General features: G+C 41.0%; 1 long non-coding RNA gene across 1 annotated transcript in view; it reads right to left on the bottom strand.

The window, feature by feature from the left end:
• Positions 1-16447: 16447 nt before the first annotated feature.
• Positions 16448-26053, bottom strand: part of LOC135310606 (uncharacterized) — a 40881-nt gene continuing 31275 nt past the window's right edge. Inside the window, exon 3 of the long non-coding RNA XR_010370673.1 lies at positions 16448-18702. This is a non-coding gene — a long non-coding RNA (uncharacterized LOC135310606). The remainder of the gene's footprint in view (positions 18703-26053) is intronic.

The raw sequence follows: 26053 nt of genomic DNA, 5'->3' as shown, positions 1-26053 counted from the left end.
GTAATAGTGCATGCATGGGATGCTGCTGCAAACAGCTGAAATTCTGCAAGTTTACTTCCTAATCTACCCAATAGTAACTTGCTCATCTTACTATATATGTTTGATATATATTGAAAATATGTTGTTCTATGCCCACAGGATATCCATATATTGTCACCCTCTGGCACAAAATAAATCTATTGCAGGAATTGTCGCATAGCTTGAAAACTGTAAGCACAGTGCGTTCTCCAGGATTCATAGCAACATATGTCTGCATATCTTGTTCAGAGCTGTGCCTGAAACATGTTAATGTGTGTGTACGAGTAATGGCATGTTAAGGGGGTTTTGGTTTAGGCACATTTTACCACTGGATTTATATGGGCATGAGGTAACACCTACTTTCTTTTTCCTTCAAAGAGGTAATCCACATGCATAATTGAAACAACTCCTTATTCTGCTCAGTATAAATATGTACCAGATGTATCTCTTATAAATGTTATTTTGTAGTGTGGGATTTGCTAGTACCTGTGAGTTATGTCAACCTTGATCCAAAGGGAAATAAAAATTAAGAGCATTGCACTGCAGGATATGGTGTGTCCTAGACATAGTCACAGGCAAGTCTGTAAGTACAGTAAACAGCTACATTATCATCCTGTTGATCTACTCTGTATAACATGATGGCTTGATTGCTGTAAACAGGAATCATGCCACTAGAATAACAAAATTTATTGTATTGAAGCACTCACATTGTAATTCCACTGGCTTTTAGGCTCGCTGTGGTATACACTCACAGATCATGGGGTTATGATTAGCTGTTCTTCATAGTCTAACAAGAGAATAAAGATATGAAAATGTTGTGAATACATTGCATTGCATCCTTAAGAATTAACTTTAAATATTGGGCTGCTTGCAGTCTGAATGCATTTTAAAAGGACTAATCATGTGACAGTGCCTTGGCTTTAGCTAAATAAACACTCTGGGACTTTCTTCAAAACCCTTCTGATAAAATACGAGTCAACCCTTTCAAAAATACAGACATACCATAGAAAATGTTGCTACTACTTCGGGTTCTCTGAAAATCTTATTTCTAAAAAATGCTATCACTGATGTCAGATACAGACCTTTTTCTCACCAGGTCCAGGTGACCCAATAAAAAGGTTTTACACCCATGTTCACCAGCAGAAAATCCTGTGTGTAATCCAAGAGATACAAAACAAACTCAAGAAAAAACATAACACAGCTTCAAAGCTTTCTGAGATGTTTATGCTCTCATTTGTGCATCTGCTAAGTCGTCTCTGTTTTCACTTAATACATTAAAAAATACAGCAAAAAATAGAAAAGCAACTTGTGAACCAATTACTAACAAGTAAAAGTATAACAGATGCAAACAAAGAGCTGCAGTATTTTTCACCATATGTTTCAAATCAATCTTGTTCCTTCATCAGTTGGAAACAAAGCATGTTGTGGTTCTAACAGTAACTAACCTTGATCTATCAAACCATAGAAAAACTAGCAGTACTTTGACAAGCCATTTGTTCTGTTTATCATAAAAAGTCAATAGGATTAACTACGATTCACTGTTCATTTAGAATTATATCATCTAATTATTCAGATTTCAGCTCCTTTTCTAATTGCCCTCTGGTGTTCAAATTCCTCTATTGCTCATTTACTAGTTTCTGCTCTATTCAGTTGCCATTTTGTTTAACAACCTCCAGTCTGCAATTTCAAGTACACAGGTCTGGAGGTGAACAGGGTGGTGATGGGGAGGAGGACGCGGGGAAAGGGCTGTGCAGGACTGCAGCTGCTTTCCCCTTGCACGCCGCAGATGGTGCAGAGCACTGGGGAGCACCAATGCTGTGGCTACAGTCCCTGATGTCCTCCTGAGAAATCTAACCACACGCACAGGCACCTGCACAACATGGCATTTTTACTGTCTTTAAAACACGCCATTCACCTTGAGGGTAATAGCAAAAAAGCTCTATGTACTTTGGTCACAACCAGACTACCTGAGAACCTCAACATGCATTTTAAAACTAGAGACTCTTTCCCGACTTCTCTCTTCCTCTGCCATTTTTATTTTTTCATTTAGGCATTTATTTCGCTTTTGCACCATAGAGCCCAAATGGTACTCCACATCTTTGTCAGCGTGCAAGGGCCTGAGAAGTTAGCAAGACTGGGGCACTGGAGAGAATCCCACAGTTCCAAGCTTCAGGTGGGAGGCAGGATTGGGTGATCTCCAGAGAGCCCTTCCAACTGCTGCTTCTATCATTTTCCCTTGCAGCTTCCTCGTAAATGCACGGAGGCATGTTAGTAAGAACTGCAGGGGCATTTTTGTCACCTGTCTCCACTGTGTGCTGCAGCGGTTAATATTGTGCAAAGCTGCTTTCAACGTGGATGTTAAGGTCTCCTTTACCACCTGTAAGCAATCAGCTGTAGTGCCAGGATATTACGTGCTGTGCTTGCAAACATCGCTTAGGTTTGTTGAACTGCAGCTCCCTGTGCCCACAGCAGTTTAGGCAGTGCTAGCAGGGGGTCTTCAATGTCACAGCATTTATGGGCACACTATTATCAGGTCAGAGTCTCTGCTCCCCCCTTCACTTCCCTCCCAGCTCCCTGCATGGATCTCTGCTCAGGCTGGTACTTGTGGGGGGTAAATATAATCTCTCCTGCTTTGAGGATGTACAAACTGTAGAAACTCAGCATTGTAGGTCTGCCAGATTCCCAGCTCTCTGAACCATCTCAGCTTGTGTTTGCCAAACTTTCTGATCATTGACTTATGTTCATGAACTCAATGAACTCCGTACCCAAAACCAAGGTGAGAAAGCAGTGACTTTTACTGTAAATTCTATGTTCAGACCTAACCATGACTTTGGGCCAGCTCAAAAACAGGGCTTAAGCACTTACTTTGGGATCTAGGAGCTTAAGTCCAAAACATGACACTGAAAATATCTGTCTACCCCTGGAATACCTCGGGTTAGTAGGCAGTTGACTTTTCTCAATTTAAATTTTCCTCCACAGTTGCTCAGTATCTGCATCGTGTATCTGCATTAACCCATCTTGACATAGACAATCAAACTTAGTTTCCTCTTTATGAGATGATTCAGAGTTATACCTCCTCCCTTAGAGGGAAATGTCCTGACACCAAACTATAAGTTTATCTGGGCAGATGTATGGTCCACCACTATGCCACTGAACTGGCAAGATTTCAAGGTTTATGGGCCCAAACACAATTAGTTTAGTGGCTAAGTGGCTCAGCTCAGTAGGAAAATTTCTGAGTTCTCATTTTTGTTCCCAATACAGTGTCTGCATTTTAGACGAAATAGATAAAATGCAGGAATGGTCACAGAAATGGGCACCAGAACTGTGCTCCCTAGCTGTAAGCCTAACCATTAGACTGTGTAGTCATGCTCTGCCTCTCTTAGTCAGTCTTTTGAATTTTCTGCACAGCAGACCCATTCTCCCAAGGGGGTGAGAAGAGTCCTTTTCTACCTCCCACATCAGCCTAGCAGGATTAGGTAACCTCCTGGTGCTCTCCATCTTCTGGAAAGTGGGAAAAGAGGGATTAAAGTATTTTGGGATGAGGGAAGAATTGAGTCTGCTTCCCCCGAGCACTCTCACTGCTTTTGAAGGGCACGGCACAAGTTCTGGCTACATTTTTAAAGAAACAAATGAGCCCGGCCTAGTTCTTTAGAGACATATACCTTCTAGAGAAGGTCCTGACTGTACATATCAAGTGCATAAACACAATTTCTTGCAGCCCTCAGTAAAGGGCAAGATCTAAGACACACAATATCCTTGGGGTTTCTTTTTTGGCTGGCTCCTGGCAACTGTATGCTGACTGCCATAAGGTAGCTCCTGGCTTAGCTTGCTCTTAGGTTTTTGCTGTCATTCTATGATACCTAAATTTGCACAGAAAATTTATAGACAACTAATTTGGGGTTCTGTTTTTCATGCTGGGGTACCAGATGTCTGAAAGGTTTTGAAAACCCAGGCTGGGTATTTCAAATGGATCAAGCCTGCAGTACAACTACAGGAGTACTAAAATTTCTCCCTGTTTTCAGTCCCTCCAGCCTTTCCTGCCCCTGTCCCACCAGTGAGAGGGAGAATGTAGGCAAGACCTTGGCTCCGGGACAAGTCTCTTGGTCTCCGCCCTGTTATTTTTGTCTTCATTTTCATATTCATCTCTCTCCTCCCTTCCTACCAGGGAGGGCAGCTGAGATCATGACATCAGAGGCAACCCCCTGTTTTTCCTCTCATTTACCTTTACCCTTCCTGTTGGTTAAAACACAATGGTTCCAAAATTATGTCACCCAGAGGAGGCGTGTCCCAGCCTCACCAGGCACTTGCAGTGGCCGGTGCAGAGTACAGCGTTTGTTACATTAAAGATTCACATGAGGATGAATTTGCTGTGTCTGTCCTTGCAGGCAGCAGCAATGCTCCTGGTCAGTTTCTGGTGGCCAAGAGTCATCAGAAAAGCCCTTTGCTCCTGGCAGGCTAGGTAGTGAAGGGGTTGACAGATTGACTCGATGTCCTGTATGGAAATGAAACTGGTTAAAACGTACACACAGAGAGACTGGATTACAACATCCTTTTCTTTTGGTGCCAAGCCAGTCATTAGCCAAGCAAAGGTCTAGCAAGAGTGCCGTAACTATCTAATTACTGATTATAAAACGGGGTCATTCAGAACACTTTCTGGCTCTACTCACTGGTATCATTCCTGAATTGAGGCCCAACATCCTGCTTTACAGAAGAAGAAACCAGTAGCAGAAGCGAATAGCCTAGTGCCTGGGTTTCTTCTCCCATGTAGACATAAAGGGGGTGGCATTACTATACTCCTATGGCTGGAGTACGGCTGGACATAACTGCTTGCTTAGGCTGAAAATGGGGCATACAGTGGTCATTTTCCCTCCTGCTGTATGCAAGGACAGTGGGTCTCTCTCCAAGTAGAGAATATTGGAACTTAACCCCATGCCTTTACATGCATGCTGTTCTTGTCTAATGAAGTTATTACTTCAGGCTCTTTTCTGATGCAGCAAGATGTAACCGGGTCCTCACAGCTTTGCTTTTCCTGAAATAAAAGCCCCAAATGTAATACTGTGACTGGAGTTATTGGTTCTTACACCAGTTTTGACAAGTACCGTTACGGACAGCTCACAGGACTGTGCCACTATCTGTGGATGTCTGATCTGCCTTGATTCTGTCATTGATCATTAACTGCAGTCCTTGACACTGCCTTTAGGAACTGAGGCAGAGCGCTCCATAGTCAAAAGGAGGACAGTATCAGGTCCAAAAGGTTCTTTTTTTTTTTCCACATAGAATGCACATAGAAGCTGCCCATCATTACAGAACTTGATTTTCTCTGTGATTTGATGTTCCTACCCACAGTACAACTCCTGTGGTACCAAAAAGGATATATGTCCCACTGTGTACTCAGAAGATTACCACAGATAAGTGACCTTAACCCTGGTCTGACAGTTTCTCACCCCATCTGTGACTGGCCAAATCCTGCACAGGTCACAGCTCAGGATGGTGGCTGAAGGTGAAGTTTTACATAGCTAAATCTGTCATTTTCAAAGATGGATTAGGAGTCGAATTCTTCTTATTGGTCACCTTACCATAACACAATAAAAGCCATGCTGTATCTTTCATTGTTGAAAATAAATGCAGAGAGATGGCTATAATTAATTTGTTGACTTTATACACAAAGGGCATTGGAGTCACAAAAACATGCAGTGTCCCAGAGTGATGGATTTTGCATCTGGATCTCTTTGGCTGCTGTCTAAAATTACACGCAGGCAGGCAATTTCCTACTGAATCGAAGGATACTAATTTGTATTGCCCATTCCTTGTAGCCATGTGGGATACACTGTACTTATTTAATATGCTGATGACACCATACTGCCAGGAAGCAATAGCTGCTGAGTTGGGTAAAACCCACAAATATTTGATCAGAACATGTCTTTCATCATAGCAATGTAGCCACATTTCAAAGCAATGTGATGTAGATGGTTTAAAGCAAAAATAGCAGTAGCCAACGCATGGTTTCAGTGCTGGGACAAGTGGTAGGAATTGATCTTTACAGTATCCATTCCAAATAATCTTATAACCATGAGCAAGAGCAAAGCACAAGCAATGTGAGCCCAGATGGCTCCACTGCAGGTGAGAAGACATAGATTTTGTGAAAACGTAATTATTTTAGTTAACCAGGATTCCACTACGGTAAAAGTTTGTGGTTTCTCTATCCCTTGACCAAAAATAATGTTACTTAAAGATACTTATGCGTCACCTCAGCAAATAGTAGATACATGCTGGAATTACTATTCTTACTGACAGACTCACTAATTTGAAAAACCATGGGGTTAGGGTTTAAAAGAAAAAAACCTATGATAATTTACACTATTTCAGCATTATGAAAAGGATAAACATCTCTATGAATAGTCTTAGGTTTATATCACTGCAAAGGTGGAAAACAGATATACAGTGCTTCTTTACTAGGAAAATTGATTTGTTCTTAACCAAAACATTATGACTACCACAATACATAATCTTAGTGAAAACAAGGCAACTTAGAATTTTCACACATTTTGGTAGGTTGCATAGACAGTAGGAAAATCTCAGGCTATGGATAAGCCACCTCATGCTAGAAACAGAAACTGGGTTTTCTTCAGCTGGATTTTACCCTAGATGTTTCTTCTGGTTCTTGGCACATGAGCAAGTACTGAAAGCATGGTGTGGGTACAGGGCCGCTAATGATAACTATCCTGGTGCCTGCTCTTCAGGAAATTCACTCCTTAATGACAGCAGGATTGAGTTAGTTTGTACTTACTGGAGAGTATGGTGTGCAAGGAACAAGTACAGAGTGGCCAAGCTAACACACAGCTCTGTGGTAACAAGCCCATGTGACAAAGTCCTAGTTGAAGCTTGCTCAGGGAAATCACCTCCTTCCTAATGAAGAAAAAACAACTGTGTATATGTGCAAGGCATCTATCCATCTTCCAGGGTGATAGCCCTGTTTACACCACAAATCACTTTTTTGACTGAAGTACATGCTCATTAAGAAATCAGACACTATGTATTACAAACAATAGCTCATTAAACCAGTGCCTTCTATATTGCTTATCTTCCTTTTAACTGTTAAAACTAATTTTTAAGAAACTTTCCTTAGCCAGTGAAATCCTTTTATTTTAGGAGATACGGGAGAGCTCCTTTACAGCTGCTGAGGATGAGGAGAAAGTGGCAGCTCTACCTCTTCTGTTGTTGAGGTCTTCAGTGAAAACTCCTAAGCCTTCTCTGACTTAGAGTAACTTGGGTATTCCCAATGGTAAGTATTTTCAGGTAGTTAAGTGTCTGTTTCTATATTTCTGACCATTGCAATTTTTTTAGTGGTTTGGTTCTTTCATGTCCAGAACCCAAAACCCAGGAGTAGTAACACTTGCCTACTGCAAGGAGGTGTTGTGAGGTTTTATAAGTGTTCTGTACTGGAAAAATGTAAACACTATAAAATATAGGAAGCCAGACTGTCAAACCAGAGAAGATAAAATTAAACAACCTGTTCTCTGTTCAAGCATTCAGCTATGCCAACAGCTTGTGGAAACTAGTATGCACCTGTAGCTCTTGGTGAAAAGTGAGGGACTTCCAAAGCTGAGACTGTTAACTTGGGTGCTCACATATCAAATTACATTTTTAAAATTCACAGAGACTTGAAAATGCAGAGCTTATATTCTCCTTTTTTATATAGATATGTATTACTGTGTGTATATATTTAGATATATCCGTGATACATAATTTGTGCATTCTGCTCCTTCATGTCTGTGTTTCAGAAATTCTCTTGCTTCCAGGAACGATTTGCAGGTGGCTGCAGCCTGCTTCAGGGCACACAGTAACATTAATACAAGCTGACTACATGTTGTTTAGTTTGAAGCTGGACTGTTGTAAAAATCCCGAAGCTCAGTGTCCTTCTGCCCTTCCATTCTGTCATTACTCTTACAGGTTCCCTCCTCAGGCCCTTTCTAGGATCCTTTCCTGGTTTCAGTTTGGACTAATGAGCTTTTTTATACATAAGTTTACTTAGTGCAGATGGTATTTGTCCACAGCCAGAAACACTTCCCAAGAAGTACCACAGCTCAATAAATAAGTTCAAAAAGCATCTTAGTGAAAACAAACAGTCAAATGAAATATTGCTTGGATCAAAACAGAGATTAGCAAGTATCAACCCCTATGAGCACCATAACTGTCCCCTTTTCACCTCCTTCCTCTTTGTTTTAACAATTTGATCTGGTACACAAGTGTAAGAGATAGAAAATTGACTTCATTACTGTATAGATATGATTTAATGAGACTTGGTAACTCAATCTGCCAACACCTGTACTGCATTAAAAATAGGATATTGTGCATTTCTCTAAACTGTACCAGATAAAACTGTTCACTCAGGGTGTAGTGTACTTTGCATTGCAGGAGTGTGGTAATACACGCTTCCTACCAAGGACAGCAGAGGGTCCCTGGGGACATCCTGGCCATGGCTTTTTCTATATAGGTGGAATTTCTTCTTTGCATGCATGCTGTTAATTTTATTTAATTTGTCTTCACTTTATTTTTGCATGTAAAGAAAAAAGCAACGCAGGCATACCATTGATACTTCATGTTAATCATAATTCCTACGAAAATATGTCACAGTCCCTTAGAAGAAACAATGGTAGGAAGCAAAAATGAACTGTTTTCATTGTAGCTGAAAGACGTACTATGAAATGTAAATGAACAGCTCGTCATGCATTTTCTTCATATGAATGTCTCATTTACCTGTTTCTGTTAGTGGGCTTTAAGAGTAGGCATTCATCCCTTAGCACTGAAGAGTTTATATCAAGATTTGGCTCCAGCATTTGATACATTTGAAAGGAACAAAGTTGAGATATAATCATAATGAATAACACGATAACATCCCCAAAATTACAGATTGCTGCTAATGTGTACTGCCACCAAATGGTGGATTAAATGAAAAGCACCAGTTTCCCCTATACACAAAGCAAAATGATCACCAGTATTCCCAGAAATTTCTCATGTGGCTTGTTAGAAAAACATGTTTTTATTCATAAAATAATAAATTTGATACGGTACTTAGTATTTCATTAATAGAAAATAGGAAATTAGGTGTTTCAGATCCAAAGGGGAATTATTATTGGATTAAATATAAATGTCTAACCTTTTGAAAACCCTTTCCTCTCCTTCATTCTTCTGCTTCTAGTCTTTGTTACACTGTGCCCTCATTAAGACCTGAACATCTCCTGTCTGAAATGGGATTTCCTGCTTCATTGCCGCACCAGGGAGCATTTTTTTCCCTTTTAATACTTCTCTACAGGTTTTGTTCCCCAAGCCTATGAACATTACCTAGCCAGCGATTTCCTGTCCCTTCATTACAGCAATAAAGACAAAAAAATAACCAAGCTGTATGCCCCCCCACCCAGTCTGCATGGCTTTGTCTACTAAATTAATCTTATCAAGTTCAGGTTCTGGTCCAGGACTCATTCCTTGTGCAAAGCCTGCACGAGACTGACACCAGCTACTGGCTGATGACAGAGCCACAGTGGGCCACTGACCAATGCTCTTCTATATCACAGACATTCCAGTGAACAATTTAATGCCATTCTTTGGTGAGCAGTGTCAGCCTACAGCAACCAGTCACCCTGATGCCCATCTCACCTTGTTTATGATCCTACATTTGCTTCCTAAGTTAAATGTTAAGTTCTGCAGAGCAAAGCCTGTATCTTCTTGTACGCTTGTATGGTGTTAAGCACAGCAGGACGCTGATTGGGACATCTGGGTACTATTACAGAACAAAAAATGAATCACGCCAATAATAACTAGGACTTTAAAAAAAAGCAGCAAAACTTATGGTCAGATTTTGGCGTTTGCAGCATGGGAATGTAAGACGTGCATCCCCTTTCTCATGGTCTCATGCACAGACTGTCCTAATTTTGGTACTTGGGCTAAATTAAAAAACACATGGTAACAAAGACTGACTTATTTGGGGTGAGGGCTACTCTTGTATGGTATTTATGTAGAGAGAACTTAGTGCACAGGAGCTTGGAGGGACTCGCAGGCATTGCCCCAGTACAAAAGTGGTACCACTGGCTCTGACACCCACGCAATGAGATGGAAAGGTAAAGCCTTACCCAAGACACTCTTCTGTACCAGACTTGGAAGTGGGTGCTGAGCCATGGGAAATAACAGCATTCTGCCAGCATGCCACAGACAGCAAAACATTTGAAACCTTCAGCCTGCACAGTCCTCTGGGCAGTACCGTGCTTTCCTATCTGCATGAACAGGATTTATTTATCAACACCTACAGGTGCACTAGAGCTAGAGCAGGGGGAGAAAATTGCCTTTGGCGTGAACCCCTCATTCTCTGAGTTTGGATGGGATGAGAAAAAAAAAGGAAAGGCAGAAGTGGTGAATGAAGAGAAAATGAAGGGCAAGATAAAACACTGAGATTGCTGGTAGCTAGAGAAGGCATATGACCAGCTTGGGATAATATATTTTTTATTTCCTGGCACTACTCTTCACAGCAGTAAAGCTGTCACTCTAGTCCATGTTTGTTGGCCTGGGGGACGCAATGGTGAGGACAGATTAAGGCACAGTGGAGAAAAAGGTGCAGCTGAGATCTGAGCCTGTGTGAAAAACTGTGTGAGATGAACGAGGCATCAAATCTGTCACTGCAGGAGGCATAAAGGGAGACAGCAGTGCAAAAACAGCAAATCTAAGTTCTCAACAGACAATTAAAATAGCAACAATAGAAGAAGAAAATATCTAAATCCCTTTGTCACTATGCACAGAATAATTTGTAAAGATGAAGTTAATTTTTTTATGAAAGGCAGTGCCCAAATTAAATACCTGAAGACAGGTTCCAGTATGCCAAAACCAAACTCTGGTATACTGTTCCAGACGGCTCAGTCTCAAAACTAGACCTGGGTTAACGCAAATGTTAATGCATATACTTAGGCATCTGAGCATACCTTATATTTTGTAGACTTCCAAAGGAAAGTTAATTCGATTCAATTAAAGATAGTTATGAAAATTATATCCTAGAGGGCAAGACATAACAAATACTGAGATCTTATCCTGTACTTGTCTGTGGCAACAACACAGAGTTAAAAAAGAAATCAAGTAAAGGGGAGACTTTACAAAACCATGGAAAAATTAGTCTCAGTTTGCATATCCTCTGGAAAATTTGTCACTGTGATGGTTCAGGATTAATTATAGTTCTGACTCTGCTTTTAAGATAGAAAGCCAAATATCAGTCACAATAAAACAATAAGCATTGTATATAATGTGATACTTCAAACAGTCACAACTACTGTAATGTCCTTAGAGGTCTCTTCCAGACCTTTGGTGCCCATCCTACTACACATATAACCCTTCTGCAACTGTAGCTAACAACGTAGGCTTGAGCACCAGGACCTCCTCCATATTGATTTATGGGCCAAAGGACCATTGCCTAAAAAGCTGGGGAAATAAAGCCTCCCAGAGAGGACAATGGGTTTTCTTTACAAAACATATGTGCTGAATTTCCATGTTTTTACTCTTCTCTGTCAGTTTCACTCAAGATGCATTGCAAGTTAATCGCTTTATCATTTTTCACATATGAATATCACCCATCCTTCAGAATAATCTCTTCCAGATTTCATGAAATAGCAACGTGCTTTTCCTTTTGGGGGGGTGGGGGTGGGGGGGGGAGGGGAAGAAAAAAGAAGAAGCCTTAGCTGAAAATGAAAGACTTGTGCCAGACAGACTGGATCTGCATTTGCAATACCCTTGCTTCAGGGTATTTGGATGTATCCACAGTTTTGATTCAGACCATTAGAGAGACAGAACCCAACTGTAAAACTCTAAGTGAGATCTGAGCAATGCTTAGAGTGTATTTGGATATAGAGTTTTGGCTGACCTATTTAAAGGATGATGTTGTGCAAGCGATTACTCCATAATCTAGGAAAGTGCCAAGACATATTTAGTAGGAAAAAGTAGCCAAGACCTAAAAGTTTTTTTTTTTTATAAAGACTGAAAAAAAGGGATTATATACCACTTTGTAGAGTTTTGCAGTTATCTCTCTGCAGAAAAAGTCACCACTTCTCCTAGAAAAAAACAGCATCCAAATTGGAGCGGGACAATTTAGGATTATTTCTGTAGAAGAAGACATATTTATTGTGGTTCTGAAACAACTGTGATGGCTTCTCTTCCAGTAAGCTGGAAGAGCTTAGTTACTGCCTAGTCATCTGTTTGGGCAACTTCACCTTACAGAGGATCAAAACAATGCCCCACTCCCAGGGCTGTGCTTTCTCTCTCTTTCAGTTCTTCTCTTGGCCTCTGCACAAAACCCAAGAGGGTTCAGCTATTATTATTGTAGTTGTTAGGTTCCTCTGAAACACTGGACCAAAACTCAAGTGCTGTGAGAAACACTGTACTGTATCAGCACACTGAAAGACAGGGTGAGTAAGCAAGGGAAAGGCATCGAGTTAATACCAGACAAGGAATCAGGATTTTAATGCCTTCTGCTTTGTGGTCTGGAGGACTATCACATATTCTGTCTGCCTTTGCTTCCATATCCTAGCTGCTCAGTAAGAGGGTAATGATCTCAAAGGTTGTTGTAAGAATTAGTTAATAACAATAAGCGTGTTGATAAGGTCAACTAGAAGGTTTGTGAAAGAAGAAAGTGATCTTGAGCATGAATGAGCCTTTTTCTGATGCAAAACTGGTTTAAAGAAAACAGATTTAATCAACAAAAAAATGCCTTTTGGTCAAACCAGAGTGTTGAAAAGATAGAAAGTCTATTACTGAAAAAAAGAAGCTCCAGATTAGAAATGCAGACAGTATTTGCTGGTAAAAAGCAAGGCCCTGTTGTAAATATTTGTAAATATTTGCACCAAGCCCCAGATCCACTCAAGCACAGATCCTGTCTAGTCTCAGAAAATAGGTCAAGTTTATAAATGTACTAGCTAACATACGGATAAGTACTACCACACACAGAGCATCACTGCTAAAATACACTAGGTGGGCTGGCTAAACCTGAGATGCTTCTTATTGTGGGATGACATATTCATTAAATTCTATCCATGTTTGCAACAGCTTGATGGCAACGGGCTCATTTTGGTTTCTGTTCTGCGAAAAACATCCCGTCCTTCTGACTGGGATCTTCAACTCTCTAGTAAGGTTCAGGGCAGACCTGGAGACATCTAAGAATAAAAAAAAAAGGGAAAATATTCCAGGAAATTACATTTGGGATTGAACTTTAAATGCAGTCAACATGTACGTGCAAAAACCACTAACTGTGGAAGTCAGTCTTGCTGGGAGGCTGGTGCTGGGGGAGGCTGTGTGCTGCACTGCTCTCCCTGCTGCAGTGCCACAATGCCTGCCTTCTATTAAACTCTCCTCCTGGTGGGGTGGGAATTCTTCTGTTCCTAAACCACTCATGGACAATTCATAAGCATAATGGAAATTAAATTCATTGAATAAAATATGTGCTGTAAGTTAGGCAATTGTCTCTAGTATGTTCTCTAAAAGCTTTGTCCATTCAATTTCAAATGATTCCAAAGACAGATACATGGATATAACTTTTGGTTTCCTCTGGCCCTCCGGACTCTAATATCTGAGTTCTTTACCATCTGTAGCATATTTATTCTCACAGGACCCCTGTGATGTAGAGAGGGACGATTAAATCCATCTTAACCATAAGGAACGAGAGCCAGAACAACACTGGGATCAAATAGGTGATCCAGGCTTGAATAGGTTATGAATCAAAGCCTTCCTGATCATAGACTAAAGCCTTAACTACTGCCTGTTTCCCCCCTGGTACTGTCTTTGCTGAGAGCTTTTTCAAGCTGGGGAATTCTGTAGAGTTGGCAAAAATTCTATGAAAATAATTTCTTTGCTTTTTTACAGTCTATAGGGCCTTTTCCCAGAATGGAAGGTTGGAGGGACCTGAAGGGTGAAATCTGGGATAAGGGGAATAGGTTTACAACCATCACATGAAGGTAACTTCTGTGATATCAGTGAGATAGAAACTCAAGCAAGGTCTCAAGGAGAGAGGGGATAGGAGAATTTCCTTAGGGCAGTGGTCATAAAATTCACAGGAGTGATGCTTTTCACTTTGCAGATATCAAACTTAAGAGCACTACATGGCTATTACCCAGCACAGTCAGCTCTCCTGTCAGAGCTGCAGGTAGGTGTAGTTTTTCAACTTGATTTGTATCTCAGTCCCCACTGCCCCATACTGCCTTCTATTGTTCTCCTATGATTGTTTAGCCCGGAAAAACACTTTTAGTTAGGCAGTAGATCACATTAGACATATCTAAACTGCTGTCCATTATTACTACCTTTCAGTTTTGCTAATATCCAGAAATTCTAGATTCTCTAGCTATATTAGGTTGCATTTTTTGAGGCTGAATTCCCATTTAGTGTTTCCAACCCATAGTCCTTTCCTCTCAGTCTGGACTTTATTATTGTGCCTGGCCTCCTTCATGTTTACCTCACTTTCCAAACATAATTACTGAAGTTTTACTATTCTTTTCCATCAAATCAATATTGACATGCAATGAGGCTAATCCCTGTGACACTATACGAATATTCACTGCCAGCTTAACCTTACTGCCATTAACTGTTACTCTTCATTTATAACCCTTTAGCTAATGAATGCACTGATCAGGTACTTATTCACTTCCCAGTCAATTTACAATAATCTTCCAAGTTTTCAAGAAGCAATGAACAAATTCCTCTCTCATATCTGGCTAGATTTACTCCATATAGATATCATACAAATCACTGATACTGATTTACATGCTGCAATAAGTATTGCACCCAAACAGAGATCCCTCTATCTCTCCCTAACTATCCTGGTATGATCATTTTTATTTTTCAATAATTCTTTGCAGCAAAAGCACATGATCAGGCTGCAAAGTGTGCAGCATATCAAACGAGCCCACTGATGGGGAGCACTGTTAGCCCACAGCAAATGGGCTTATAAAAGGAACTGATAAAGGCTGGGAGGACATACACAGTCAATTACCATGGCTTGGATGACTTATGGCAACTTAACTGTATTTTTGAAATCAGGAGTGATAAATCTATACTGTAAATGCTTACAGCTCACTGTTCCATCGGCCCTGACATTCCCAGTACCAAAGTATGCATATGTATCACGAACCATTAAGAGCAAATATAACATCAGTCTTGCCACTACCAGCATTGTATTGCACTGAATGACACCCTGACTCAGATTCTGATGTGACAGGATTCTACCTGAACATACTCAAAGTGCCTTTTTGTTTGAATTACACCAGATGGAAGAGTTAGAATTGTCCAGTACTTTGGGAGAAAATGTGAGCATTTGTAAGACAGCTTTTAGTGACTAAGTGGCATTTTGTCCTTTCAGTAAATTTTGAAACAATCCTTAAATAGATATTATTTTCCTCTTTTTTCTTTTCTGCTGCTTAAGGTGCTGTTTTTGAGAAAAGGCAAAATGAAGCCATATGAACTTGTGGCAATTGGAATATTTATGGATACCCATATCCCTGTTACAGATTCATGTATTTACAAGAAATCCTTTAAATACGTTGACCAAATGCAAATGCTAGTAATTAGATCTGGCCCCCCTAGATATTCCCATTATTGTTTCATATGAAGACATTTTTCTTAACTTCCCTTACTCAAAAAAGCTGTTATTCCTGGCATGGTATGGTTACCCTATTCTTCTCTAGCAGTAACTGCATTTCAGTGGTGGGTAAAGAAAGATTTTTATATGTAAAGTCTGTAAAACTCTTTGCGATATGCCATGATGAGAGGTACCCTGTACAATACTATTATTTACTTACTGTATTTCATCAGGTTATTCTATTTCACATCATGCCACTCTACTAAAAAAGCCTTGCCAAAAATAAAAGCAGTGCAATGTCATCGAGAAAACAGACGACTCCAAGAGGCAATGTAGCATGCAGATAGCATGGAAGTCCCCTGGAGTCCAGGCTGGTATTGCTATAGCATGTAGGGACATCTGTGGTTTCAGTGTGCATTAGGTGTAAAACACTGTGTTTTCTAATGTACAGTCGGATGAAGGATAAGAACTGAGTTAGATTGTGAAGAATGCATAATATATCAACTTTTGAATAAATATATCTTCAAAACTACTGGAAACTATAATTTAGATTTTATTAGTTTATGCAGATGGATATAATTTGGAAAACTCTGAAACACTTTGTTAAGATTTTTAGCTGTCCTAATGAAAAACATCTGAGTCCTCTTAAACGGAAAGCTTCTATTCAATTATTCATTACTTTGAGAGATAAAATAAAATCATTTGTTATTTCCATTTATTTTACCAGAAAGTCAGTGTCTATTACCTCTAATAATCCTCTTTTTTTTTTTTTCCTAGCTAGTTCTTTGTAATGCTATAAAATGCATCATGTAGTTTTTGTAAAATTTATGGAAGACTGTTGCAGATAAAGAATAAATACAGTGAAGATCAAACTTAGGATCTGAACAATTTTTTATAAGACTTGAGACTGTGACTCCTGAAATCCTAATCATATTCAACCAAATCCTGGCTTCCCAGCTGTATTCCAGAATAGGTCATTTTAAAGAAGGAAACTACACCGAGAACACGACCTAATGAATTTCCAAGTTAAAAAAATCACATCAACACTTTATTACTTGTTTTGCAAATCTTTACACAAACAAACAAGTACTACTGTGATTAATTTATTGTATTCCCAGGGCCTCATAAATCCACAGGCGTTCTGTGACAATATAATAACAAGTTTTGTTTTGAAGGTTGTAGCTAATATTTTAGCTAACAGACTTTCCTTAAGGCTAACGGCGGATTTGTTCCAAGCCCTAAGCAAGAGGCAGTGCATTGCTGCACTGCCACCAGCAAAGACCAGGCCTGTGCTTGTAATTTTGAGAACCACCTTCTGCCTTGCTCACCTCAATGATGTGAGGAGGCAGCGGGCAGTGATTACACTGGTTCTTTGCCCCATAAAGAGTACGTTTCATAGGAGACCAGCCAGCATAGCATGCTGTCCCCTCTTTGTTTTGCACTTCCACGCTTCCAAGCTATCAGATGGCCCTAGATTATTATCCTTACTTTAACTGAAAGGAAAATAAAAACTGTCAGAGATGGATCACATTCTCTGGTAAATCACACTATTCTGGGCACAGGGGAGTTAAAACTGAACAAAGGCAATTCTTCTCTTCACCTTCATAATTCTGGCCTATGCCTGAATGTAGTCTTTCCTTGTCCAACTTAAAACAGTCCAAAAATAGACTAGACTGAACTAGCTCTTCCTAGGCTGCCTTCTGGGGAAAGAACTACCTAGTAAATGCACAATGGCCATAACCTCTGTAGCTGCGGACTCATCAGCAGCTCATCAAGTGCATTGGAATAAGAGTGGTACCTGGGTTAAAGCTGTTAATGTTGTATGCTAAGAGGCAGGCTGCACTCTCTTCACAGCTCTTCTTAAGTGCATAATAGTGCAGTGTTAACACAGAAATAAACACCTATGTTAAAGTAACATAATATAAGTTAAACCAAAAGCTAAGGTTTCTGATTTCAGAAACACAGGGAGCTATACCAGAATAGTTTTACCACACTTCTGTTAAAATCTCATAGGGTATTATTCTCAACCCCCTGTGGCTGTAAGTACAATGGGTAGACTGAGCATTCGCCCTGCATATGCTGCTTGGCTTTAAGTCAGACTTCTTAACAGTATCCCAGTGGCATTTTCCCTAGGCCAATTCCCTTTGTTGTGTTGGTTTTTTTGCCACAGGAAAAAAATATAAGTCACTGAAGAACCACATCAGAAATAGTCTTAAAATTGTGACATATCCTTCATCTCAATAGAAAAGCCCCCAGTGTTTCATCTTAATGAAAATATTGTAGGGCTGCATTGAAATGTAACTTCTTATAAGAAAATACAAGCAAACCCAGAAAAAAATATACTTGCTACCCTAGAGAGAAGTATATTAAACTCCACTGCTTCACTCTATTAGAAATGACTGATGAAAGAGAAGATCAGCAGATGTAAAGCACTAAGGAAGAAGGTGAGGAGGTTCCAGCAGGAAGGAGAAGAGAGAGCTGGGCACAGAATGCCAAACAGCTGCCTGCCCCAATGGCTTGTATGGAGGGAATAAAGGTGGCTTTAAGACATCTGTCCATTCAAGAACACTAAAAGAAGAATCACATAAGACATGTATCTTCCAAAAAGTTCGATTAAGCTAACCCACCACAAGCCTTTGCAAATTGCACTGACTGGGACCTTTTTGGCAAAAATTTGGGTTCTATTACTTTGCAAAGCTGCCATAAAGAATTCACAATTATTTTACCTTTAAATCAAAAAAATCTGCTAGCAACTGACAATAAATATAACTGACTAGCAAACACAGTATATAATGGCAATAATAAAATCAATAAATTCCATATATGCATATTTATAGAGCCTCTTTCAGACCTTGAATATACTCTTGGCTTACGGCTTGATTACTCCATGCTACTTCTTACAAAGTTTTAATCTCCCATTAATGGCCAGAAGTTTATTTTTTGTTTACAACAATTACATGGTTTTTATGGGTCAAGCAAGGGGCCTTAGGAAAAATGCTGGGATGGAAGGGCGGGGGAAGTGCTTTGAATGTCGATGAAGAATTAATTCAGAACTCAGTTCTTCCAGGCTTTTAATGATGTTTTCTTTCCTGAAAGACATTAGAGTTATTTAATTCATGTGACCTCTGTAGCATTGAGGACAATGCTTTGGGTTTTTTTTTCTTTACTATGCTTTCTGTTTTATCTTTTTTATCTGTTATATTTAGAGGTCTTTGTTACTTATCAGATGTGATGTTTAAACTCTGCTGTAATTACTGGCTTTTTCTCTTTCTCACATTTAGTTTATTAATGTTGTTACATCAGATTGTCCAAATAGTTTGAGAATTCTTCAGAGATTGATAGAGGGCAATTAATATCAACTGTTGATATTCTCTTTCCTTTTCCCGTGCTCTGAAGATTTTATCTTTAATCTAGATTAAAGGGATGGGAGAAAGAGAGGAATCCAAGTCATTTGGACCAGGATTTACAATCTAAATGTCTTCAAAGTTGTGCTCAGCTGTTTTGGTTTAGCCTTCTGCAGTGACAGGGACCATCTGAGGACTTTGGATTTGGATCCAGGTTTGGATTCCTTGGAAATGAGCCTCACACACAGAAGCAAAGATAAACACAGAAATGTACACGCAAATGTTCAGACTGGACTGGGCCCACCTCTAGTTGCATATTTATAAAATTAATCTGGTATCATAACAAGGTTTATAGTGGAATAATCATAGACATAAATAGATGGTCAGAGACAAACTAGGAAACCTCTAAGACAGAAACCTAAACCTTATTGCTAGATCAGTCTGGCACATAAAGCCAGGATATTAATTTCATGGTATTTTACGGATGAAGCAAAACGTCTTCTAGAAAAGACTGAAATTTAAAATGCTAAAAGATGCTGTCTGTCTCTAACAAGATACAAGATGGTCCCGAATGTGGGCTCAGCAGTTAAAAGGAGTGCACCAGACCCACTGCACTTATTCATGCACACAAGCTTCAGCAAGACAGTCTCCCAAACTACTGAGGAGTTGCTTCGCAGCAGACTGAAGGCTTTTCTTCGAAAAAAATGTGGTCAACCTGATAAAGCTGACAGGAGCTAGAGAAAGATCTCTTTGACCCCAAAAGTGTGTGAGACTAGTGAGATGCACCTGGTATTGACTAGTGGACAACAATTAAATATTGACAAAATGACAGCAAGGTATATGATGTCACCAGAGATCAGAGGTCAGCCTCACCTCTGGCCTGGGAAGATCATGGAACAGATCCTCCCAGAAACTATGCTAAGGCACACAGAGCACAGGGAGGTGATCCAAGGCAGCCAGCATGGCTTCAGCAAGAGCAAGTCCTGCCTGACCAACCCAGTGGCCTTCTATGGAGGGACTACATCAGTGGACAAGGGAAGAGCTACAGGTGTCATCTATCTGGACTTCTGTAAGGGCTTTGACATGGTCCCCCACAGCATCCTTGTCTCTAAACTGGAGAGATATGGATTTGATGGGTGGACTGTTCAGTGGGTAAGGAACTGGCTGCCTGGTTGCATCCAGAAGGTAGTGGTCACTGGCTTGATGTTCACATGGAGACTGGTGATGAGTGGCATCCCTCAGGGGTCTGTACTGGGACCAATACTATTTAATATCTTCACCAATGACATAGACAGTGGGATCGAGTGCACCCTCAGCAAGTTTGCAGGTAACACCAAGCTGACTGGTGCAGCTGACAAGCCAGAAGGATGGGATGGCATCCAAGCAGACCTGGACAAGCTGGAGAGGTGAGCCTGTGAAAACACCATGAGGTTCAACAAGGCCAAGTACAAGGTCCTGCACCTGGGTTGGGGCAAGTCCTACTATAAATACAGGCTGGGGGATAGAGGGATTGAGAGTAGCCCTGCAGAGAAGGATTTGGAAGTACTGCTGAATGAAAAGCTGGACATGAGCCAACAATGTGCACTCACAGCCCAGAAAGCCAACCGTATCCTGGGCTGCATCAAAAGCAGCATGGCCAGCAGGGCAAGGGAGGTGATTCTGCCCCTCTGCTCCGCTCTGGTGAGACCCCACCTGCAGTGCTGCGTCCAGCTCTGGAGCCCTCAGCACAGGAAGGACAGGGGCCTGTTGGAGCAGATCCAGAGGAGGGCACAAAAATGATCAGAGGGATGGAACACCTCTGCTGTGAGGACAGGCTGAGAGAGTTGGGGTTATTCAGCCTGGAGAAGAGAAGGCTGAGGGGAGACCTTATTGCCACCTTTCACTACTTAAAGGGGGACTGTAGGAAGGATGGGGGCAACCTCTTTACCAAGGCCTGTTGTGACAGGACAAGGGGTAAGGGTTTTAAAGTAAAGGAGCGTGGATTTAGACTGGATATAAGGAAAAAATTTTTCGCCATGAGGGTGGTGAAACCCTGGCCCAGGTTGCCCAGAGAGGTGGTAGATGTCCCATCCCTGGAACCATTCAAGGTCAGGTTGGATGGGGCTCTGAGCAACCTGATCTAGTTGAAGATATCTCTGCTTACTGCAGGGGGGTTGGATGAGATGACCTCTAAAGGTCCCTTCCAACCTAAATAATTCTGTGATTCTATGATCTGTAAATAACCAAGAGAGGAAAAAAATTCCTACAGAATTACAGCACATCAGCTGTAATTCCCCTTTCCTCTTTAGTCAGCTTCACATTTCTTCCTTCTTTTTAGCTGCTTCATGTTTCACCTTGTCTATACTTCTAAATTAGTGTATCACCCATTGTTTGGGTGTGGCGGGATCAAATCCAAATCAGGATCTGAATGTCATGGATCATTTTTGATCTACTGCTGGGCTCCATTCTGGAACAGGGTAGAAAGGCTGGAGCACATGATGATGTGCAGAACAGTTGTTTGCACCAAGGCAGACCTCACATAGCTCTGGCCCCCACCAGGATTTAGGGGTTCCACATTCCTCCCAAAAGCCCAGATGCATATTCTCCTAACCCAAGTCTTTCTACTATCCCCTCATCTTCCTCTCTTCATCTTCCTGTCTTTCACCTCCACAGCTCAGCAGCTCATTTTCTCTCCCCTCTGCCTGCTGCAATTCTGCCTCCCAAACCTACCCCATGTCTCTGCTCCCATCCTCTCTGGTCTGTGGCGCTTGCGGGCAGGCTTGGACCTTGGTACATGCCAGGTAGCTTGCTGTTGCCAATCCCTTTCTAAAAGAAGAATGAATTATTGTGGGGTAAGAGCCCACACATTGCTTGTAAGGACTGTGCCATTGGCATAAGATAATTGAAGGATGGAAGAAAGGTTAAACAAGCCAGGTCTGAGGGGCTGCTTGGAAAATAAGATTGTTGCTTGGACTGTCTGGGGTTAGGGCTGGCCTTGTTAGCATTTGTACTCTGGCCGGTTTCATCTCACCTAACTCCAGGTAGCTGGCCAAGTACCTTTTCAGTGTTAGCTCCTTCTTGAAAGAGAAGAGAAAATCTTTGCAGAGTACTCAGGTAACACCTAACTCCCGCTGAAAAAGTCTCTCTTTCTTAACAGACTATTAAGGTAGCCTAGGGCAAATAGGCTCCTAATTTAAGTCCCTCAGTTAAATTGGGTGAGTCAGACCTTTGCATTCAGCTCATGCCCCACAAACCTTAACTCTACATGCATAAAATTGAGGAAGAATGAGAAGAAAAAGTGTAGACCTGCAGGCAAGAAAGTGATGCAAGTTGAATCCTCTGTGACACTTTTATTCAGACAGTAGTGTAGCACAAGTCATTGCATGAGCTGGCACCATGCATTTGAGTGTTGGGACATATGGTAACCAGAGAAGCCGCAGCACTGCTCAGCGCTACAGGCAAAAAACGTGCCGGTCTTTGTTTCTTACATCCCCAGAGACTAAGCCAGCAAGAAACAAATGTTGAGAGGTCTGAGAGAAAGCCACAAAAATGGGTCCAATAGTGGAACCAGGTCTCCTCCTCTCTGAGGAAGATACACAAATAATGACATTTTCTGCAACTGAACAGTTTGCAACCTAATGGATTGAGAAAAAAAATCTGGGTAGGAAGAGCCCTGAATGTTGGGCTAGTTCCATCTGTGGATCAGCATTTTGTGATCCAAATCTAATACCTGGACAGAAAGCAAAAATCTAGACCATACCTCAGATGAAGAAAGACATGAACTAGATGATTCTTTTCTGTCTCAGGGCTGACTGAAAACACTTAATACCACTGACCATGTGAAACTGCAGTCAGAACAGCGAGCACACAGAAGTATTTTGGCATCCAAGCTATTAAGTAAAAAGACCTGGTTCTGATCTGAAGAATATACACATCAGTGTTAACCCCATTCAAGAAAATGGTGTTAGGCTGCTATAAATGTAGTTTTTGAGAAAAGACATTCACCTTCTATTACTGGTGACCAAGATCATTCAGTTCTTACCTAAGTTCCTAAGAAAAGTGTCCCACTTTTAAAATACCCATTTAATTTGTAAAAACCCTCTGGTCCTCTCATTTTCTCCTCCACAGCCAGTTATTTTATCTTACTGATTAATAAGGGCCCATTTATGGGCTGACAGTTTGACTAGGCAATAAATGTATGGTCCTGAGCACAGGAATCCACTGAGAACTGAAGCACAAGAGTTGAAGAAATTAGCATTTCCTGTGGAAGTCCTCAAAATAATAGATTAATAGAAGAACTGATACTGGAAGGGAGCGTTGGACATCACACAGTCTCAGCATCCGGTCATGGCAGAACTACTTCCAATGTCAGGTCAGGCTGCTCAGTGCCTTGCTCCCTTGAGTTTTGAATGGAGACTCCATATCCCTTCTGGGCCACCTGTTCTAGTGCTTGTCTGATCGATCCCATTCTGAAAATATTTTCCCTAGCATCTTCAAGGAGTAATTCTCAGAGTAACAACAGGTGCCCAATTTATCTTGAACAGATTCGGAGGTCCAGTGCTTGCTCCCCAAATAATAATTAAAAAAAAAATCCAGTCTTGCCTAAGCCCTTCCTGGAAGAGATGAAACAAAATAATTTTTTTTTTCTGGAAATTTAAAAAATGCATGTTACATTATTCTTCCTTTCTCCCCTTGAGAAAGTTGTTCTTGGAAGAGCAGCCTCTTCAGAAACTCGAATAGCTAGAAACTCTAGAGATGCCAGAGCAAAACTAAAATAAAAGGGGCAGATAACAGAGCTACTAAGATTTTTTTCTTTGCATAAATCTGTTGCAGAGTAACCTACAGTTTTGTGTTTTACACTCAGCATTGTGTATTGGAATTAGAACAACAAACATCAAAAGAGACGTCATTGCCATCCATGGTGTGTTGAAATTCTGGGAATATTTACTCAAAACAACTACACTCCTGGCAGTTCATTCTGTTTCAAGGCTGACAGAGTTTCAGTGTCTCAAAAACAGCAAGGAAAATAAACCATTATTTTAATGGGCCCTGGCTGCAGAGCCCTGCGATGGGACCACTTTTTTGTCAGGGTCAGTTTAAATCAATTCTGCCATTGATCCCCATTTCCCGAGAGTGTTTACAATAACTATCCTGTTCTTTCCCCATGACTAAGTGTAACACTGATGTAATGGCCAATACTGTTGTTACATGCCAATAGTTAAAGGCAAGTGGTATGAGAATTACCCAGTTGCAAATTTTACCAAGCAAAGGTACTGAACTTGGAAGAGTTGCAAAATTTATCATCTGTATAATTGCATACTATCAATACATACTATTTTCCTGTCATATACCCTGCCCCACCAGAGGGATTCTAGTCCCCTGGGACTGCTCAGTAAAATGAAAGTGGGGAGCTCCATGGTCATCCCCCGCTCTGGGGAAGACTAGTAAATTCCCAGCATGTCAATGATCAAGGTGTGCAAGTTCTGGGAAAGTTTTGCTGCAGATGTCAGTGACAAGCACACATCAGTGAATATCCACCCAAATTTCTCACCTAAAGACACAATGGTGCTATACTTATATTTCTTCCGCAGAAACATATATGCTTTACTTAACAGTGTGGCCAAAGGCATCTGACTGATTTGTTTTTCCTTAGAATACCTCCCAGTATCACACCTTCCATGAATGCTAGCAGGCATTCCTAGCATGCCTAGGTCTTCTGTGCTGTCATGCCCTCCTTCCAGCCTGACATGTTTTTAAGCTTTAAGATTAAAGTGATTTAGTCTGCTTTAGTCTTCATGGCAATGAAATTATATAAACTGGTCTTAAAAAGCATACTTACTAGCATCATTTTGTGTATTTTAATCATATCTGAAATTTTGTCTTGGGGTGGCAGTACTGTGAAAAATCTCATACACTGGGAAATATTTAGTTTAAAAGATTGTTAACCTATTTGAAGTACTTCAGTTCCTACAGAATGAAGTACAATCTGTTCTTCATAATTTATATTATTATTCTGCTTTCTTTACATTCTAACAGTTAAAGCTGAGATAGCTTCCTCTGCATTTATTAAACATCTACTGCAATGTCTCTGAAGCCCCAGTAGTCTGACTTTAACAATAAAACATCTTTGACAGTGGTCAAGACAGAACTGAAGTTCCAAGATGAATATGTAAAAACAGCAGAATACAAAATATCTGAAAGAAAGATATTCTGCTTTTCCATCCCAGGTCCTACTCCTTGAAAGTGTTGCTCTATCTCATTCATGCGCTGGTAATACGTGGCATATATATATACAGTCCTTTCAAATATTGGTCTTTGAATGTGAGGACTTGGATTTTCTTTCAGAGCTGCCAAAAGCAATGTGTTATGATTTGCCCTAGCCTCCTGAAGAGACCAAGGAGAAGGACCCATAGCTTGAAGAGGTAAAATGACAATCTCTGTTCAGCAACATACAAAGGCAATGCCAAGGTGAAAATCCTTCACAGCTTGCTGCTGTAATTTGCATCATGCATTATAATTTCACAGAACCACAGAATCGTAGGGTTTGGAAGGGACCTCTGGAGATCATCTTGTCCAACCCCGCTGCTTGAGCAGGCACACCTCGAGCAGGGGGCACAGGAACACATCCAGGCAGGTTTTGAATGTTTCCAGGTAAGGGACTCTACAACCTCCCTGGGCAGCCTGTTCCACTGCTCTGGCACCCTCACAGGAAAGTTTTTTCTCATATTGAGGTGGAACTTCCGGTATTCCAGCTTGTGCCCGTTGCCCCTTGACCTGTCACTGGGCACTACTGAAAAGAGCCTAGTCCCATCGTCCTGACACCCACCCTTTAGATATTTACAGGTATTTATGAAATTCCCCCCTCAGTCTTCTCTTCCCCAGGCTGAACAAACCCAAGTCTCTCAGCCTTTCCTCATAAGGCAGATGCTCCAGTCCCCTGATCATCTCCATAGCTCTCTGCTGGACTTGCTGAAGCAGATCCGCATCCTTCTTAAACTGGGGGGCCCAAAACTGGACACAGTACTCCAAATGTGGTCTCACTAGGGCAGAGTAGAGGGGGAGGATAACCTCTCTCGACCTGCTGGCCACACTCCTTTTCATGCATCCCAGGATACCA

The sequence above is a fragment of the Phalacrocorax carbo genome, chromosome Z (assembly GCF_963921805.1).
Source record: "Phalacrocorax carbo chromosome Z, bPhaCar2.1, whole genome shotgun sequence".
Classification (NCBI taxonomy): domain Eukaryota; kingdom Metazoa; phylum Chordata; class Aves; order Suliformes; family Phalacrocoracidae; genus Phalacrocorax; species Phalacrocorax carbo.
Note: the sequence above shows the minus strand (reverse complement) of the source record. Positions and strands in the feature narration are given on the sequence as shown.